Source organism: Macrotis lagotis, chromosome 3 (genome assembly GCF_037893015.1).
Source record: "Macrotis lagotis isolate mMagLag1 chromosome 3, bilby.v1.9.chrom.fasta, whole genome shotgun sequence".
Classification (NCBI taxonomy): domain Eukaryota; kingdom Metazoa; phylum Chordata; class Mammalia; order Peramelemorphia; family Peramelidae; genus Macrotis; species Macrotis lagotis.
This window is the reverse complement of record NC_133660.1, coordinates 211,939,633-211,956,821: the sequence shown is the minus strand read 5'-3', so window position 1 is coordinate 211,956,821 and position 17,189 is coordinate 211,939,633. Positions and strand designations below refer to the sequence as shown.

General features: G+C 37.3%; 1 long non-coding RNA gene across 2 annotated transcripts; it reads right to left on the bottom strand.

The window, feature by feature from the left end:
• Nucleotides 1–41: 41 nt before the first annotated feature.
• Nucleotides 42–13,210, bottom strand: LOC141516406 (uncharacterized). Of its 2 annotated transcripts, XR_012476692.1 has the most exons (6): nt 12,873–13,210; nt 10,485–10,628; nt 9,660–9,826; nt 5,925–6,089; nt 3,639–4,252; nt 42–683 (listed from the first exon to the last, which is right to left on the bottom strand). It is a non-coding gene; the product is annotated as an uncharacterized LOC141516406 (long non-coding RNA). The 2 variants fall into 2 exon arrangements; XR_012476691.1 differs by lacking the exon at nt 9,660–9,826 and having other exon boundaries at nt 44–683.
• Nucleotides 13,211–17,189: the final 3,979 nt, after the last annotated feature.

Sequence of the window (17,189 nt, the reverse complement as noted above, 5' to 3'; positions counted from 1 at the left end):
TCTCACTGCAAAATGATGAGAATTGAATCCATGGAGATGATTAGATCACCAAAGTGAGTGTGCAAGGGAGAATAATCCCTCAGTTTGTGGGGAAATGTTTTGTACCAACTGTTCTAAGCATAACTTTAAGCAAGTATGGATAACTCGTTGTTAATAAGGAGCATACTCAAGGCAAGCCTAGGCAAGAAGCATTAATTATGTGTCAGTCATTGTGGGGATAAAATACAGGCAAAGATAAAGTCTGTCCCTGACCTCTAGGTGTTTACAATTCAACTGGAGAAAACAGAAAAAGGGATCTGGAAAGCTGCATTAGGGTTAGGAGGTGAAAGAACCCTCACCTTTCTTTTTCTAAAGGGTCCCCTGGAAATTTTCTGTAGGTATGGTACTAATGACTGATGAATCACTGAACTAGCCCAGCTCCAGGGCATAGTGTTGAAGTCCAAAAAGTTGAAGCATAGCCTGGAAGAGAATGAAAGCTGGCATGCCTGGGTCCCTCCTCAAAGTATATACCCCGTGAGGAACTCACAAATGGGAGAAGGGAAAAAGAGGGCAGCATTACAGAGGGATGCTCTGGAGGATGCATAATATTGAAGTTCTGAAAGTCAGAAAAGCAGTCTGGAGTGGCCCATAGTGTCAGATCAGGAACAACAGTACTTGGAATCCCAGTGCCTCAGCATTAGCTCCTAGAAAACAAAGGGGGAGAAATTATCAAAGTATCTTTTGTAGAGAGTGAATCTCACTCAAATTGGCACAAATTGGTTGGGTTCTATCTATGGGATGTGTACAAGAGAGATTATCATATCATATTGTATTATATTATAGTGTATAAAATGTGTTGCACCTTCTCTGGGACATATTTGTGTAAGTGATGGGTTTTGCCCTTTATTCTTTTTAAATATTAATTTAATTTAATTCACTTTTTCCAATTACACGCAATTGGGTAATTTTTGGATACAATTACATACAAAGGTAGTTTTCAATATTCATCCATTGCAAGTTTATGACTTCCACAATTTTCTGCCATCTTCCTTTCCTTCTACCTCCCCATAATGATAAACAATCTAAAAGTTGTATACATAGAATCTTTTTTTGTTTTTATTTTTGTTTTTGCAAGATAAATGGGGTTAAGTGGCTTGCCCAAGGCCACACAGCTAGGTAATTATTAAGTGTCTGAAACAGGATTTGAACTCAGGTACTCCTGACTCTAGGGCGGATGCTTTGTCCACTACGCCACCACTACATATTAGTCATGTAGTGAAGGAGGAATTAGATCTAAAGGGGAAAAACCAAGAGAAAGAAAGAAAAAACATAAAAGAAGTGTTAAAAAGTGAACATAGTATGCTGTACTCTGCATTCAGACTCCATAGTTTTCCCTCTGGACTTTGCCCTTCCTTCTTGAAGAAGACCATGACTTCAGAGAGGTGAGGCCATCACAAGCAAGTGAACTGGATTTGAGGGGGTGCTGTGTTAAGTTGCCAGCCTTACTTTCTCCTCTGGGTCCAGTGGTCAAATATGAATCAGAATGACTGGAATTGCCCCTTGATGTTAGGTAATACAGTGAGTGTCAAACATCTGAGGTCAAATTTGAACTCAGGGCTTCCTAACTCCAGGACAGATACTCTATCCATGACATCATACATAAATATTCTATTCTTTAAGATAGGTTCAAAACTTGAACATTTCAATTACACATAAAGAGATCTTCTAAGACAATTAACTGACCTCTATGGAACAGATCACAATTGTCTTTATTTTAGCCATCCATCTGCTTAAGATCCCAATAAGAATCTAGGGAATAAAACTGTCTAAATTGGGATTTTATTACTATAAGCTAAGGGGAAGTCCATGACTGAAGGAACAGGTCCTGATTCAGGAAGGATTGTTGAATAGAAGAACAGAATCTTCTAATCTTTCGTTCAGGGAAGTGAGAGTCCTAAGAGTAAGGTTTCTTTGACTTCAAAGAAACAAAGAGGAGAGTCTTAAGCTAAGGACTTTGGTTAATTGAAAGAGCATAGTGGTATTATAGCTAAAAAGAGCATAGTAACTCCAATTGAAGGAAAGAGCCCCTCACAGTCAAGATTGCAGATAAATTTGGAGCTTCCCAAAGAAGAGTGAGCCCACAGAGAACAGCAGATGGGCCCTTCTGGCAGATTCACTAGACCTTGAGAATAGTCCAGAGACTAAGTAACTTGCATGGTCCAGCCTGACAGCATCCAGGTCTATTAAGAAGCCAACTCAACAGCTGAACAAACTGCTTGCCTCAGCACAGCGATGGATTGACTGGTTCAGCCAAGCTTCAATGTCCTTCAAAGAGCAAACCCATTTGAGCTAACTCTGCCACAAGAAAAACTGTGCTCTGCCAATAGTGACTCACCAGTAACCGATGCCATGCCCTACAGCAAACTTCCAAGAGGACCCTTGGTAAATGAAAGGACATTGAGGTTGGGTGGTCCAAAGTTAGTTGTTGCTTGGGCAACTTGCATTCACTACTGAAGTGTCTCATAATTATTGTACTTTAAATTTGTGCCCACTCTCCATCCCTCATCTTCAATGGATTCTGTATATATCAAGGGGAGAATATACTCCTAAATGAGGGGGAAATGCTTTGAAATGGCTATTCCTGTTCTGCCATTTGGATAAATGCCTTTGCCAAAGAACCAAGTCTATTGGCTTGATTATAAAGGAAAAGGGAAATCTTAGGGACTGGAGTGGTTTTAGGAGCCTAGCCACTAATGGGATTATCTCTAGAACGAGAACTGTGTTGGAACGAGATTGCTCTGGCTTGGTAAAACTGACCTTTAAATTTTCAATGTGAGTATTTATACCTCAGAAATTGGCACATACTAAAAGATCAGAGATAGTTTATTGTTTTGTTGATCGTCTAGACTTAAGAAAATGATGGAGGAAATGTAAAATAATACAAATTAAACTTTAAAGTATGTTTTGCTTTTCAGAGAACCAGCTGTTAGACTTTTACCAGTACAACCCTGCCTAGAACCCTAAGAGTAGCAGCAACTAACATGTAGGGACTCCATCTACTAGCACTAGAGCTAGGTCAGAGAATGAAAGCAATAAAAATATAGTAAAACATTGATAAAGCAAAAAACAGATTCAGATAATGTACTTAAAAATTAGGGAGAGAGATATAATTGTCATAATAATAATAATAAATAATGTTTGTCCATCATTTTTGAAGAAGCCCACAATATCAGAGAGGTGATGCCATGACAAGCATGTGAATTGGATTTGAGTGAGGCTATATTAAACCACCAGTCTCACTTTCTCCTCCAGAGTCATCTGGGTCCATTGGCCAGGTATAAATCAGGATGACTGGAGATGACCTTGGTTAAGTGATTTACCCAAGGTCACACAGCTAGGAAATGGCAAGTTTCTGAGGTTGGATTCAAACTCCCATTCTCCTGAATCCAAGGCCAGTGTTCTATTCATTGCTCCTACTTTGATAAATGACTAATGCCTCTGATTTTCAAAGAGGAACCAGCATAATTATGGTATATATATACATATATATTATAATTATGGTATAAGATCACTGTGCTAAGAAACAAGAAACAAATTCATTACAGATGAATAGAATACATCATTCTATTCATCTGCAAAATGGGGCACTAATATTTTACCTGTAGAAAGGAAAGGGTATGGATCAATCCCAGTTCTGGTCAACTCTGAAATTTCCAATCCTATGATTAGAGAGGCATCTGCTCTGATGTTCACTGCATGGTCATAAATTGGTTGTTGGATCTCTCAGAATCTTAGTTTTCTTATCTGTATATTGGAGAAAACATCACCTCTGACTCACAAGAGTGGGGAAAGTACTTTATAAACCTTAAAACACTCCAGTAACGTAAATTATCATTATTATTTTGGGCAGAATTGTTGTGTAGTAGCAGTAAGCAAAGATCTGATTGTATTTCCTGGTTGGTTTTAATTGCAGGACTAGCAGGCAGCAAGGCTCTAGATGTTAAAAATCAATCCCATGCTACAAAGGAAAGAAGTCATGACATCGTCGGGGAGACCTGATTTGTGGTTCTCCATTGTCCAGGGCTAACTGCATTCAGCACAGTCCTCTTATCACAGAATAGTTGACATTAATGATACTCCCTTGGTGGCTGTAGTCTAGAGCCCCATGTGGCAAGGTTCCCAGGAAACCTTGTGCCTCTCCTTTGGAATGGTGACATATGTGAGGCAGGAAGCCGATCAATCAGAGCCCCGGGGATGCCCACTTATCTTTACCCTAAGATGAAAAAGAATAAGGAAAAAAATAAAAAAAAACACTCCAGTTCATTCCACTTTCCAATTTAAAAGGTCGAACTGAAATAAGGAGGAATATTTCTTCATTCAGAAGAAATTTTTCTTTTATTTAGGCAACTAGAAGAAATAAGAAATTAAGTGGAGAGAAGCTTCAGAAAGTCTCTGCAAAATGATTTTTATCTAGAAGTAGGTAATAATAATAATAATAATACCTGTCAAGATGCTTAAAATCAAAGCCCAACCTAATGGCTTGTTTTGAAAGTCCCTTTGACGGCCAATCCTAGGGTTTTGTGACTCCCCCCAAATAATTGACAGATATTTTCATTAAATCTGCCTTCAACTCTACTCTATGATCCTCAGATTGGAACACATTCCATTCAGACGACCTTCAGAGCTGTTAGCGTTCTCCCCATCTTCCAGGCGCCACCACCCAGCAGCTGTTTGACGTTCTTCAGCATTGGTCTCCCAGCTCATTAAAAGATCTTTGAGGCTGAGCCGGAGGGAGAAACAGGGACAGGTTCCAAGAAGGCAAAGAGGCGAGTCTAGCCTGCTGCTTGTGTACCAGGGCTGCCCCCAACAAACAGCTGGTTGGGATGCCACAGCTCTGCTCCACTTCCTTTAGGATCCTCTGTGTCAGGGTCCCATGGCCTCTGACCACAAGGGTCCTGTGACCTTTGACACAAGCACATTGGAGAGAGTAGGGGAAAGTTTAGAAAAGGCTGTCAAGGTTGCAGCTGTCATGGACCTGACAACATGAGTTTAAAAATGGTCCAAAGCTTTTTAAATATATTTTTCCTCACTCAGGAAAGTTAGCCTAACCAGTGCCAGGCTCCAAATTCTACTCTCCTTTTTTTGCACTTAATAGTACAGTAATTACAAGTAAAGATAGTTTTTAACATTCATTTTTGTAAGATTTTTGAGTTCCAATTTTTTTCTCCCTCCCTCCTTCTCCTCTCTCTTCCCCAATGTAGCAAGCAACCTAATATAGATTATACATGTGTAATCATATTCAACCTATTTCTATATTAATTATGTCACAAAGAAGAATCAGAACAAATGGGGAAAACCCTGAGAAAGAAAAAAAGTGAAAATAGTATGCTTTGATCTGCATTTATTCGAACTTCACTCTTCTTTCTCTAGAGGTAGATAGTATTTTCCATCATGAGTCTTTTAATACTGATTGAATCATTGTAGTTCTGAGAAAAGCAATGTCATTCATAATTGATCATATACAATTTTGTTTCTATGTTTGATGTTCCCCTTCTTCTGTTCACTTTGGATCAGTTTATGTAAATCTTTCCAGGTTTTTCTGTAATCTGCCTGCTCATCATTTCTTATAGTATAATAGCATCCATCAATTTCATAAACCACAATTTGTTCAGCTATTCCCCAACTAATGGACATCCTCTCAATTTACAGTTCTTTGACACCACAAAAAAGAGCTACTATTTTTGTACATATGGATCCTTTTCACTTTTCTTTTATCTTTTTTGGGATATAGATCTAAAGTGGTATTTCTAGATCAAAGGGTATGTGCAGTTGTATTACCCTTTGGATACAGTTCCAAATTGCCTTCCAGAATGGTTGGATCAGTTTACAATTTCACCAACAGTGCATTAATGTTCCAATTTTCCCACATCTTCTCCAACATTTACCTTTTCATTTTCTCTGACTCCTTGTGCCTTTATGGGCTCCATGAATGCAGCTTCAAAGTCAGGAAGAAACTGGTAAGGTCCTCAGGGCTCTGCTGCCTTCCTAAACCCCATCAATCCAACACTTGGGCTCACTCAGTGTGGTAACACTCTCAGTGTCCTGATTATCTGATTAAGAAACATTTCATCAAAAACTGCAGTATAAAAATATCTGCTTATAAGCTGAATGCTAATATGGTTTGTGACTTATTAGTCATGAGCTTTGCAGTTAAATCACTGAACTTTTTGTGAAGTGCAGCTAGATGGTCTAATAGAGAACCAAACTAGATTCAGTAAGATCTGAGTTCAAATCCTTCCTCAGACACTTATTAGCTGTCTGATTTTGGATAACTCACTGAATCACCATCTGCTTCAGTTTCCTCATTTGTAAAATGAGTGGCACAGTGGATAGAGTGCCAGGGCAGGGGTCAGTAAGACATAAGTTCAAATCTGGCCTCAAACACTATCTGTGTGACCTGTTTGCCTCAGTTTCCTTACTTGTAAAATGACCTCGAGAAGGAAATGGCAAATTACTCCATAGTTTGTCAAGAAAATTCCAAATGGGTTCGTGAAGAGTCATACATAACTGAAATGTCAAAACAACAACAAAATGGGGTGTATTGTAGGAAAGCATATCATTTGAGATAACTTTTATAAAATACTTTTAAAATCTTAAAACACTAAACAAATATTAGCTATTATTGTTGTTTCTTAAAGCCTTTCATGAAGTTCTCTGTATTCCTCCTACTACACTACTAATAATAGTTTTTATATAGAACTTTAAGACTTGCAAAACACTTCCCTTAATTTATTCAATCTTCATAGTAACCCTGTAAGGTAGATGCTATTATCCCCCACTTTATAAATGAAGAAACTGAGGCACAAAAGTTAAGGGACTTACCTGCTTAGGCTCATGCAATAAGTAGGATTCAAACTCAGGTCTTTCTGAACCCAAGGCTTGCATTCTGTTCACTAAATACTCTACTGTGTATCATCCTTTCTGGTGTTTGCATCTAAGAGTATTTTCAAATCCTAATGAAGAGCAAATTCCAGCAGATTCTACTGCACTGCAAAGTCTTTGAGTAGGGGCTCAGTGTATTGTGTGTCCATCATCTGAAGACCAGACAAGGTAGTTTAGAGAGGTTAACCCTGCATATTGGGTCACCACAATATGATTTTTTTTAGCATAGCAATCCATTAAAATATTTGCTAAGGTGTAGAGGGGTTGTACTCCATACTGATAGGAGTGCTAAAGTGCCCACGCAGATGAATAATAAGAAAAGAAACTTTTCAGATGTGTGTAACCCTTCTCCCCAAAGATCTCAGCAATGAGGGAAGGGACTATATAAGTCTTCATATTAAAAAACTATCCTTTCAAAGACATATGAACTGATGTTGAATGAAGTGAGCAGAAGCAGAAGATTGTTCACGGCAACAGCAACACTGTGAAATGAGCAACTATGGTGGACTCAACACCTCTCAACAGTTCGGTGATGGAGGACAGTTCTGAGAAACCTGTTATGGAAAATGTCATTCACATTCAAAGAAAAATCTATGAATTCTGAATGCAGAGCAAAGCATTCTCAGTTCACATTGCAAAAACTTTTTATGTTTTTTTCTGTACTCTTTTTTTTAGGTGTTTTTTTTTGTATTCTAAACACAATTTTACATATACAACCTATATCAGATTGTTTGCTGCCATGGGGAGGGGGTGTAAATAGAGGGGGATGGAATTTAAAAACTTGCAGAAAGATAAATGTTGATAGCTATATTTGCATGTAATTGGAAAATAAACAAACAAAATAACTATCCCTTCACTATACCTAGTAAAGTGTTCTGTATGTGGTAGGAATTTCATTCAATGAACCAATTCACTTAATAAGCATTTATTATATATTTATTATTTACATGCATTTTGTTAGGTGCTGATTATGGTCTAATAAAAGGGGTGTAAAATAAATATTTTCTGTATATTTATTACATATATATATATGTACACCCATATATGTAAAGTAAATATAAAAGTAATATAGAGGGCAGAGCAGGCAATATCTGGAGACACAATATGGAAAGTCCTCCAAATGAGCTTTAGAGGAAGCCAGCCATTCAAAGAGGTCAAAAGGAGGGGGTATATTTCAAGGACTGGAGACAACCTTAGAAAAGGGATGAAGGTGAACTGTTTAATATATATATGAGAAGGAGTGTATGAAGTCAGTCAGTTAGCTAGCATTTATCAAGCATCTAATATGTGTCTGGCACCACATGTTGTTCTGGGGATACTGAAAAAAGGCAAAAAACTAAGTTCCTGCTCTGATTGAGTTCACAGTCTAAAGGGGAAGGAAATTCAAACAATTATATACAAATGAGAGAGAGACAGAAAAATAGACAAAGAGAGATATAGAGACACAGACAGAGACTGAGACAGATACAGAGAGACAAAGAGAAACGTATATACATATGTATATATATATATATAGAGAGAGAGAGCGAGAGAGACAGAGACAGAGACAGAGACAGAGACAGAGACAGAGACAGAGACAGAGACAGAAAGACAAAGACAGAGACAGAGTCTTTGAGTAGGGGCAGTAGAGACAGAGAAAGCTTTTTTACATAGCTATATAGGGAGATATGATTAATTGAAGGTAATCTCAAAGTTAAGGAACTAAAACTAAGTAGTTCTGAAACTAGTTGGAGAAGGCAAAGCTTTATCTGAGACTTGGAAGAAAATCAGGGCCAAGGGAAGTCAGGAGGTGGAAATGAGGAGGAATATTTCAGACATGGACAACAGCCAGAAGAAAAGTCTTGTGCAAAGACTTGCAAAAATATCAGTGTAACTGGATTATGGAGTAGGGAGAAGACAATAAGGTGGAAGAAGAGTGGAAAGGAAGGAACTTGTTTATGAAAGGCTTTCAAAGTCTAACAGAGGATTTTATATAGGATCCTAGAGGTAATAGGGAGCCACTGGAGTTTAGTGAGTAGAATGGTTGATATGGTCAGACTTTAGGAAAAGGAAAGGTAAGCTAGTCAAATTGTGAAGGGCTTTAATTGTCAGAGAAATATGCATTTGTTCTTAAAGACAATACAGAGCTAGAGTTCCATGAGGCAAAATGATCTATACTTTAGCAATATTAATTTGGCAGCTGTGTGGGGAATAGTTTGGAAAAGGGAGAAATTGAAAGCAAGAATGATTGGGAGCCTAGTGCAACAAGTTCTGATGAATTCTTGAACTAGAGTGCTAGAGATGCCAGTGGAAGGAGTGGAAGGGAATGCATGAGAGAAATGATATCACAGTAGAATCAAGAATTTGTTCCCTAAAAAGGGAGAGACTAAAATGATTCTGAGCTTATGAAGCTGGTTGACTGGGAGGATGATGGTATTCGCAGCAGAAATAGGGAATATATGCAGAAAGATGAGTTCTGTTTTGGACATGTTAAATTAGAAATATCTGAGGGCTGTCTAATTTGAAATAGCTAATAAGAAAATAGGAATGTACTGGATCTCAAAAGAAATCTAATATAATAAAAATGAAAGCACACAGTGCTTTAGGATTCATAAACTGTATTCTCATTTGCTAAAGTATTATTTCACTCAATCCTTAGGACAACCCTGTGATTATGCCTATTTTATGAAAAAGGAAATTGAGACTAAAGTGACTTGCTCAGTCACACAACCAGAACATATATGAGATGGGATACAAACCAAGGGATTCGTGAATCCAAATCCAGTTCTTCATTCATTCTATGGCACTATCCTGCTCCTTTGGGAAATAACTGTTCCTTGAATAAATCATTGTGTATGTATCCTGAATACTTCAATTCTCCAATGTATCTCATCGGCATGGGTACTCCCTCCACTGGTGCAGATGCCTAAAACAGTTTGTTAAATTGTTTTCCCAAACTCAGGCACCAGATGTCACACAACATGAAAGATTAAAAAAAGAAAGAAAACATCATCTCAGTTGGAAGATTTTTTTTTCCGAAGAGGGGGGAATGGTGGTCTAGATTCAAAGAGAAAAATAGAACCTTGATGTTCCTGCCAATCACGTGGGTTGTTTGCGATCTCAATTTTCCCCACAACACCCTCACAGCTATGCTAATGGAGTATTGTCCTTTCCAGCCACAAAACTGTATATATTGAGCATACCTTCCCATAAATGTTTCCTTCACATTGCTCTTACTTCTCTAGTTCAAATGTGGAGAAGAAAACCCAACTTCTACAACACAAAGTTACTGATTTCACTTTGAATAGGGGCCAATCAACTTGCACGCTGTTGGCTCAACGTCTTGAAAGGCAAAACAATCTTTACAGAGGACTTTTTCCAGTTCTGATTTTGGTTGTTTACAAATGTATATATTGTAAGCAAAATATAATCTTTTTTTGTTTTTTTCTTCCTTTTACATTTGATTAGCTCTAGAACATTAACATCAACACAAGGAAGAAACTGCTTTTCTAAAGCCAGAAAGCAATTGAAAACATTGGATGTCCTTTTAGCTATCAAAAAGTGAGCCTTTACAAAATAATTACCTGTCAAGCCTTATGACAGAATGTAGCTCTTTGTGGCAGCTTGCAAAACTTAATTCCACTTGAAGATCATAGATGAAACAGATACTTAAAAAAAAAACACCGAATCAATTATAGGAAACAACAGTGGGATGATGAACTTTATGTCTGGAAAACAAAATTTGTAATTTAGAAAACATTGTGGCCTACAGGAGAGACAGTGATGATTTTATCAATATAACTAGTATAGGTAACAAGGAAAGCGAAAGTGGTATTGTGGAAATAATGAAGTCTTTGAAGTCAGGAGACATGCTTTCAAATGCATGGTCCCATATGTATTAGATGTGTGATCTTGGCAAGGTCAGTTTAGCCCTTTGAGTCCAGTTTCTTTCTCTATGAAATGGGGATAATAACATTAGTATTGCCTCCCTTGTAGGTTTGCTAGGAGGAAGGCACTTCAGAAATCTCAAATCAATATAGAAATGGGAGGTAGGGGGAGTGAGGTTCAATTTTAAAGAAAATAACTGGGAATCAGATCCCAATGTTGTTGTTGTTCAGTCATGATTGACTCTCCATCCCCAGCAGTCTCAAGAGTTGTAAATGCTGGAAATTAAAGGACATGATGAAGTCTAGCTTCCTCACATGTCTGCAGCTCTGAGCATTCCCGTTAATACACTCCAAACCTTTACGCTAGTCTCTAAGCATATTTCCTCAAGTGTTTTTCTTTGGTATCCTCCAACAGTCTTCTTTATGCATGTATACAGTTTTGTGCTTAACCGTCTCAGTAATCAGTAATCATATCTCCCTTACATATTCAGCACAAGAATGCACCCCCCTCTGAAAAACTGGCTAAATGCTTTCTTCTTAAGATTGGTCTACTATGGCATTGTGGGAACAGCTCTGTTTATAGCAAAATATAATTTATGGATGGAAATATATTTTATAGATGGATTGTGATGCTTGCTTAGGTTTCAAATCTTTATTACATGCTACTCTTTATTCTAGGGAAAGGGGGCTCCCAAGCTGGTTTTTATCTACTATCAGTCATTTAGTCAGTCAATAAACATTAAACAGTATTACTGGAATTGTGCTAATTCCTAGAATCATCATCATTATTATTATCTTCTTCTCCTTCTTCACTACCACTCTTCATTATTTTTGCTTTGGAATACTGTAAATGAGAACTGAGGTAGTATATAATCCTGTATATAATTTGATCTTCTCAAGGGAAAGTCTCCTTAAGTCCTGTATAGGTTTAGAACTTATTCATAACATTTAGAAGGTGAAAAAGGTTATTTCTTAGTATGACACTTTCCTTAAATACTGTACAATATGTTCTCTAGATAATATATGTAGACTATATCTAATCACTCATCTTGGAAAGTTGACTTATGATTTGTAAGAGGATTTTGGGAGAAAAAAAGAGGACAATCATCTTTGGCTAGGTACAGGTTGGACAAGTGGACCTTGCAGAGTCCTTTCAAACCCTTTGATTCTGGGACTTTGTGACAACTTTTAACTGCTTAGTTTCAAAATGGTGGTATCTCCTTTAAAAATACAAGGGAGGACATGATCAAGCCTCAGCTCTCTGTTTATGGAAGCTGGGAGGGAGAGCTGGCTCCTTGTGATACCACAATCTGTCTCCATCATCAAACTACTGAAGCTTGTGTTAGTCTCCTTTATGGTAGAATGGTTTTGACAATAACAAAGCTAATTAAGGTCTTCTACTGATGAACCCCTTAATCATTCTTGTGTACCCTTCTAAGTAGACATAAATAATAAATGAATTGGTAAGACCTAAAGACAAACTTGATATAGTAGTGGACCTGCTTCCAAGCAACAAATTCTTGGGGCTTCGAGGAAAGGTTAGACTTAAAGTTGTCATTATTGTGGAAGGATACTCTCCAAACATAACCTGAGGTCAGGCTCTCACCATACAATAAACTGATGAAGCAAGGACTTGAGTCAAAGTCAACTGAGGAATTACAGCTCAACCCTTAAGACAAGAAGGAATAGGGCTCCAAGTTATTCTTGAGGAGGAAGCAGAAGGACCATTAGCATTGAGATGGGGAAAGTTCCAAGTCCTTTTAAAACTCTAGATATTTAAACTGATAGAAGATAGGTATAAAACCTTTCTGTTTCTCTAGCAAGGGGCATACACAGTTTGGGGGGGGGGGGGTTGTCCCAAGACCTCCATCCTATAGATCTGCTACAACCTTTCCTTATAATAGATGTTAGAAATTACAATAGGGCAGACATTGGGCAAACACCCTTCTACTTTAAATGTTACTTTCTAATTCATTGACACCCTCCTCCCCCAAAATCAATTTGGAATATTCAATTATTTGACTTTTTCAGTAATAGGAACCAGAGGCATTCACAGCTGATACAATTCAGATAGATAATATTAACCTGGATCTGATGTTTCAGTATTCCCTGCACTGATATATTTTGTATATATTGTGCAGAAAGGAATGTTGGACTAGATCCGATTGGTACGAACATTACAAAATCCACATTTGCTTCAACCATTCAAGGGAAGGCGATGCAGCCCTTGTCTTCTGATCTCTCTCCAACAAATAACTATTCTCTCCATCTTCACCCATTTTCTTCTTGTTATTTTTAATTCATTCTTGCTCTAATGTCCTGTAAGTAGTGATCCTGAACCATCAAGAATCATCAGGGAAATCACTGAGAAATCAATGTGTCTAGTGAACGTGAATCCTGGGGGACTGAGATCTTTGACTGACCCCTAGTGGTTAGTTCCTTGCTCTTCCAGGTAGCTAGGTGGCAACAGTGGACCATTATTACACTTCCAATCGGGAAGTCCCGAGTTCAAATTCTGATTCAATTATTAGCTTTTAGTCACTGGGTGAGTCACTCAATTTCTATCTGCCTCAGTTTCTTCCTTAGTTATAAAATGGAGATATAGTGCTTACCTCATGGAAAATAAAGATATGACCCTATAAGCAGGCCTCCTCAGAGGTCTGTACAGATTCAGTCAAGTAAATAAATAAATAAATAAAGCTTCCAACAGGCTTTGCTTCTAATGTAGCTCCTAAGAACATCTTCTACTGGGGCTCCCATAGTTGACACTTTAAAAAAAAATATATTTTTTATAGTTCTTATTTTTTTAATTTATTTTTAATTTATAGAACAAAACAAACATTTCCATAATATAGCATAAATTTTAAAAGATTGTTGTACATGAAACTGCAAATCTATTATGTACAACTCACTATTTCTTTTAAATATATAATAGTTAGGCAAATTTTTAGTTACACATAGTTACACAAATTTTTTCTTTTTCTCTTCTTCCCCTACCCCTACCCCCTCCATTCTCCTCTGTAGCACTTCAGAACATCTAGATGGTGCAACTGATCTGCAGTTCCTGTCGTGTTCAGAAAATGGTGGGTCATCACTTGTCATTTCTGCTTTCCAACACAGTTTTCTCACTGACCTGTGCAATATTATTCAGTCTGTAGTCATCCAACAGGTAGTATCATTCCTCTTTGGCCACCTTCAATAGGAAGTCATTTGGAGGCCAATCTCACAGAAATGGATAATAATGTTAGATCTCCCTCTTCTTGGAGTAGAAGCTTGACTTTTCCTATATCTACTTCTCAATAAACTGTTCTGTATTTCTCCCTTGTACTGCATTTCTGTTTACCTCCTGTCTGATAGGACCACACCCAATGTTCAGGAATACACTTCTCTTGGAAGTTTCCAAATGGGACTCCATCCCAAATATTAGTTTCTCTGAATGACTCCATAGTCTGATAAAATTTCCTCTTAACAGCCAGATGGCATATTCTCATCCAAAGCAGCACTTCCTACAATAGTAGTAGCTCAAACAGAGGTCTTGTTTCACTCTCCCTCAAGATTCCCTTCGATCCCTGTGAATCTCTTTAAAGGTTAATTGACTGGATTATTCAAATTAGCCTGAGCTGCTTCCCAAACCATTCAAGGTAGAGGAATGGGATCAGACTCTTCCCCAGAGTTATTATAAAGAAAACACTTTGTAAATCTTAAAAAAACATGAAAGTGAGCTATAATCATTATTATTATTATTATTAGTAGTAGTAGTATTAGTATTATTAATATTATTAGTATTATTATTATTACTTTGGGTTTGAATCCTAACATGTAATACCTGTGATCACGCTTAACTTAATCTTTAGTGTCCAATTGGTTGTGTGCTAACAAACATGAATCTTTGCTCATTACTAATAGGTGTTCAAGCTAACCTATGTGTATAGTACTGTAAATTCTTCTACTTGTAACTGCTTCATCCATGACCACCAGGATTCCCTTAACCTTTTCCCCTCAGTCCATCTGGGGAGCTGATGATTCCCTTGTTTCCTTTTCTTTCATGACAGTGCAGCTTTGAAGCCCACCTGGATTCTCCTTATTACTCATTTACACACTGCTGTGTTTAGCTCATCTTCCTTCCTCTTGTCTCTGGTAGTTCCCAGGTGTCTACCACCTTTCTAATGCAGCTGCCTCTGATTCAGGAAGCAGCAAAGGTGAATCCACAGCTGTAGCTCATCTGGAGAACAAAAAAAAATTGAGTATGCCTCAGTTAAAAACCAAAACTGCCAGAGTGCTCAGCTCACTAAGAGTGACAGATTTGATCAGATACTGACTCTTTTATTTGCTCTGTCTGCTGTCCAGCTTTTATTGACCCTTGCCTGGCTGTGGAGCCTATCTTTGGGATTAAACTGACTAGTTGTGGCTGATTATTGCAGTATTATACACAAGTACAAACACAGCTCTTTTATAGAAAAGGCTAATTCAAAAAGTGCTGAGGTCCCATAATAGGCAGCTTAAATTGTCTATTTCAATCATGCCAACATTCTGATCCAATCTGTCTTACCCAACCCTGCTGCACCCTACTCCCTCCATTTCCCCAGTAGTAGGATTTCTCTGGTATCTCAACTAGGGAGGGGACAGCGTTCTTGCTTATTCACACACTGGATATACACAAGCTGGAAACCATTTATTTTGACTTCCTTTACTATCAATGAGTCCTCTGTTCCTGAACTAAATCTTTTATTATATCTTTGAGAGGGACTTTTGGTCATCTGTCAATTCTCCTCTTGTCAACTGAAAATATACTATTCTGATACCTCTATGATACAGACTAGATTGACAGCTACTTTGCCCGCCTATGTAGTCAGCACTGAATAGAAAGCATATAGGACTTGAGTTAAGATTATAAAACTTCATGCCTTATCTGTTATGTTTCACTCAAATTCTAAGCCTTTTTATGAGCTAAAGGGACATCCTCCCCACTCCATTCATGTTATAGAACCATTGTCCAATCAATCCTGCCCTTATTCATCTAAAGTGTAACATTGATTAATTTTTCATTCATTCATTCACTTAACTTTTACAAGTCTGTTTCTTCAAACATAAAAAGGTATAACAATATGTATACTTCTTACCACAAAAGATTGTTGTAACAAAACTGCATAAATGAGTTATTATTTACTTTGCAAGGAAGGCTTAAAGATATTGATTATCTTCTCCTAAGAGTCATAAATTCCTAAATTATACAGACATGCTCTTTGCTTCTGGTCATTTTCCCTGTTTTGGTAATCTGGGTACCTATCTCTTCAAGCTCATTCAATCTATTCTCCTTTCTGGTTCTTCATAGACTAGACTACTATGCCCATTGCATCCAAGTCGACCCTTAGATGCTATGGTGCTGAGCCTAACCAGATCTCAGATGGCACCATGAAAGACTTTTTTTTTGTCATTCAATAAAACTTTTATTTTTTTTAATTACATACAAAAATAGTTTTCAACATTTATCCTTTTGAGTTTCATCCTCCCTTTTCTACCATCCTCCCTTTCTTCCCCCTCCCCATAGAAACAAGTGATCCAATATAGGTTGTATATATACAATCAAGTTGAACATATTTCCATATTATTCATGTTATGAAAAAAGAATTAGGGAGATCATGAGAAAGAAAGAAACACCATAAAAGAAGTTTTAAAAGTGAACATAGTATGTTTTACTCTGCATTAAGACTTAGTTTTTTTTTCCCTCTGGATGTGGATGGCATTATACCATGAAAGACTCTTAACCAAACCACATCCTGGTATCAGTCCATCGGCTGGGAAATATACTCCAATTGATTGCCCAAGCAATTATGCTCAATACTGGAACCTGAAGAACCTGAAGTTTACTTCAACACTAAGTATTACCATGACAAATTTTAATTGGGAAATAAAATGGCTGCATGAGTTTAATATCTCTCTACTTTTAAAAACAAGGATAATGTTTTCTATTTGAGCTATCTGCATGAAAAGGCATTTTAAGGGGTATTTAAAGTATTACCAATCTATCATGATGTTTGTTAATTAATTAATTTGTCATGATACTCTTTACTCTCAATTTGAGTTTATCGCCTTTGCTCTTTTCCTTCAGGTTTTGTTAGTTATCCCTAATATGTGGAGCAGATGTTTTCTTCACAGGCCTATATCACCTCACCACAATATTCAAGTCCATTGTGTATATATTATCCCATGGGGAAGAAAATGAAGGAGTGAGAAGCAAAATGAGACTGGTTAGGAGAGTAAAACAACCCATTTATGGGTTTCCAAAAATGTCTGTAATGCTATGCCTGAAGCTGCAACATTAACACAGTATTTTTTTTAACATAAGCAATAATTTTTTTTCTGAAAAACTCTTTTTTGATTAATTTATTCTCCATGTGTATC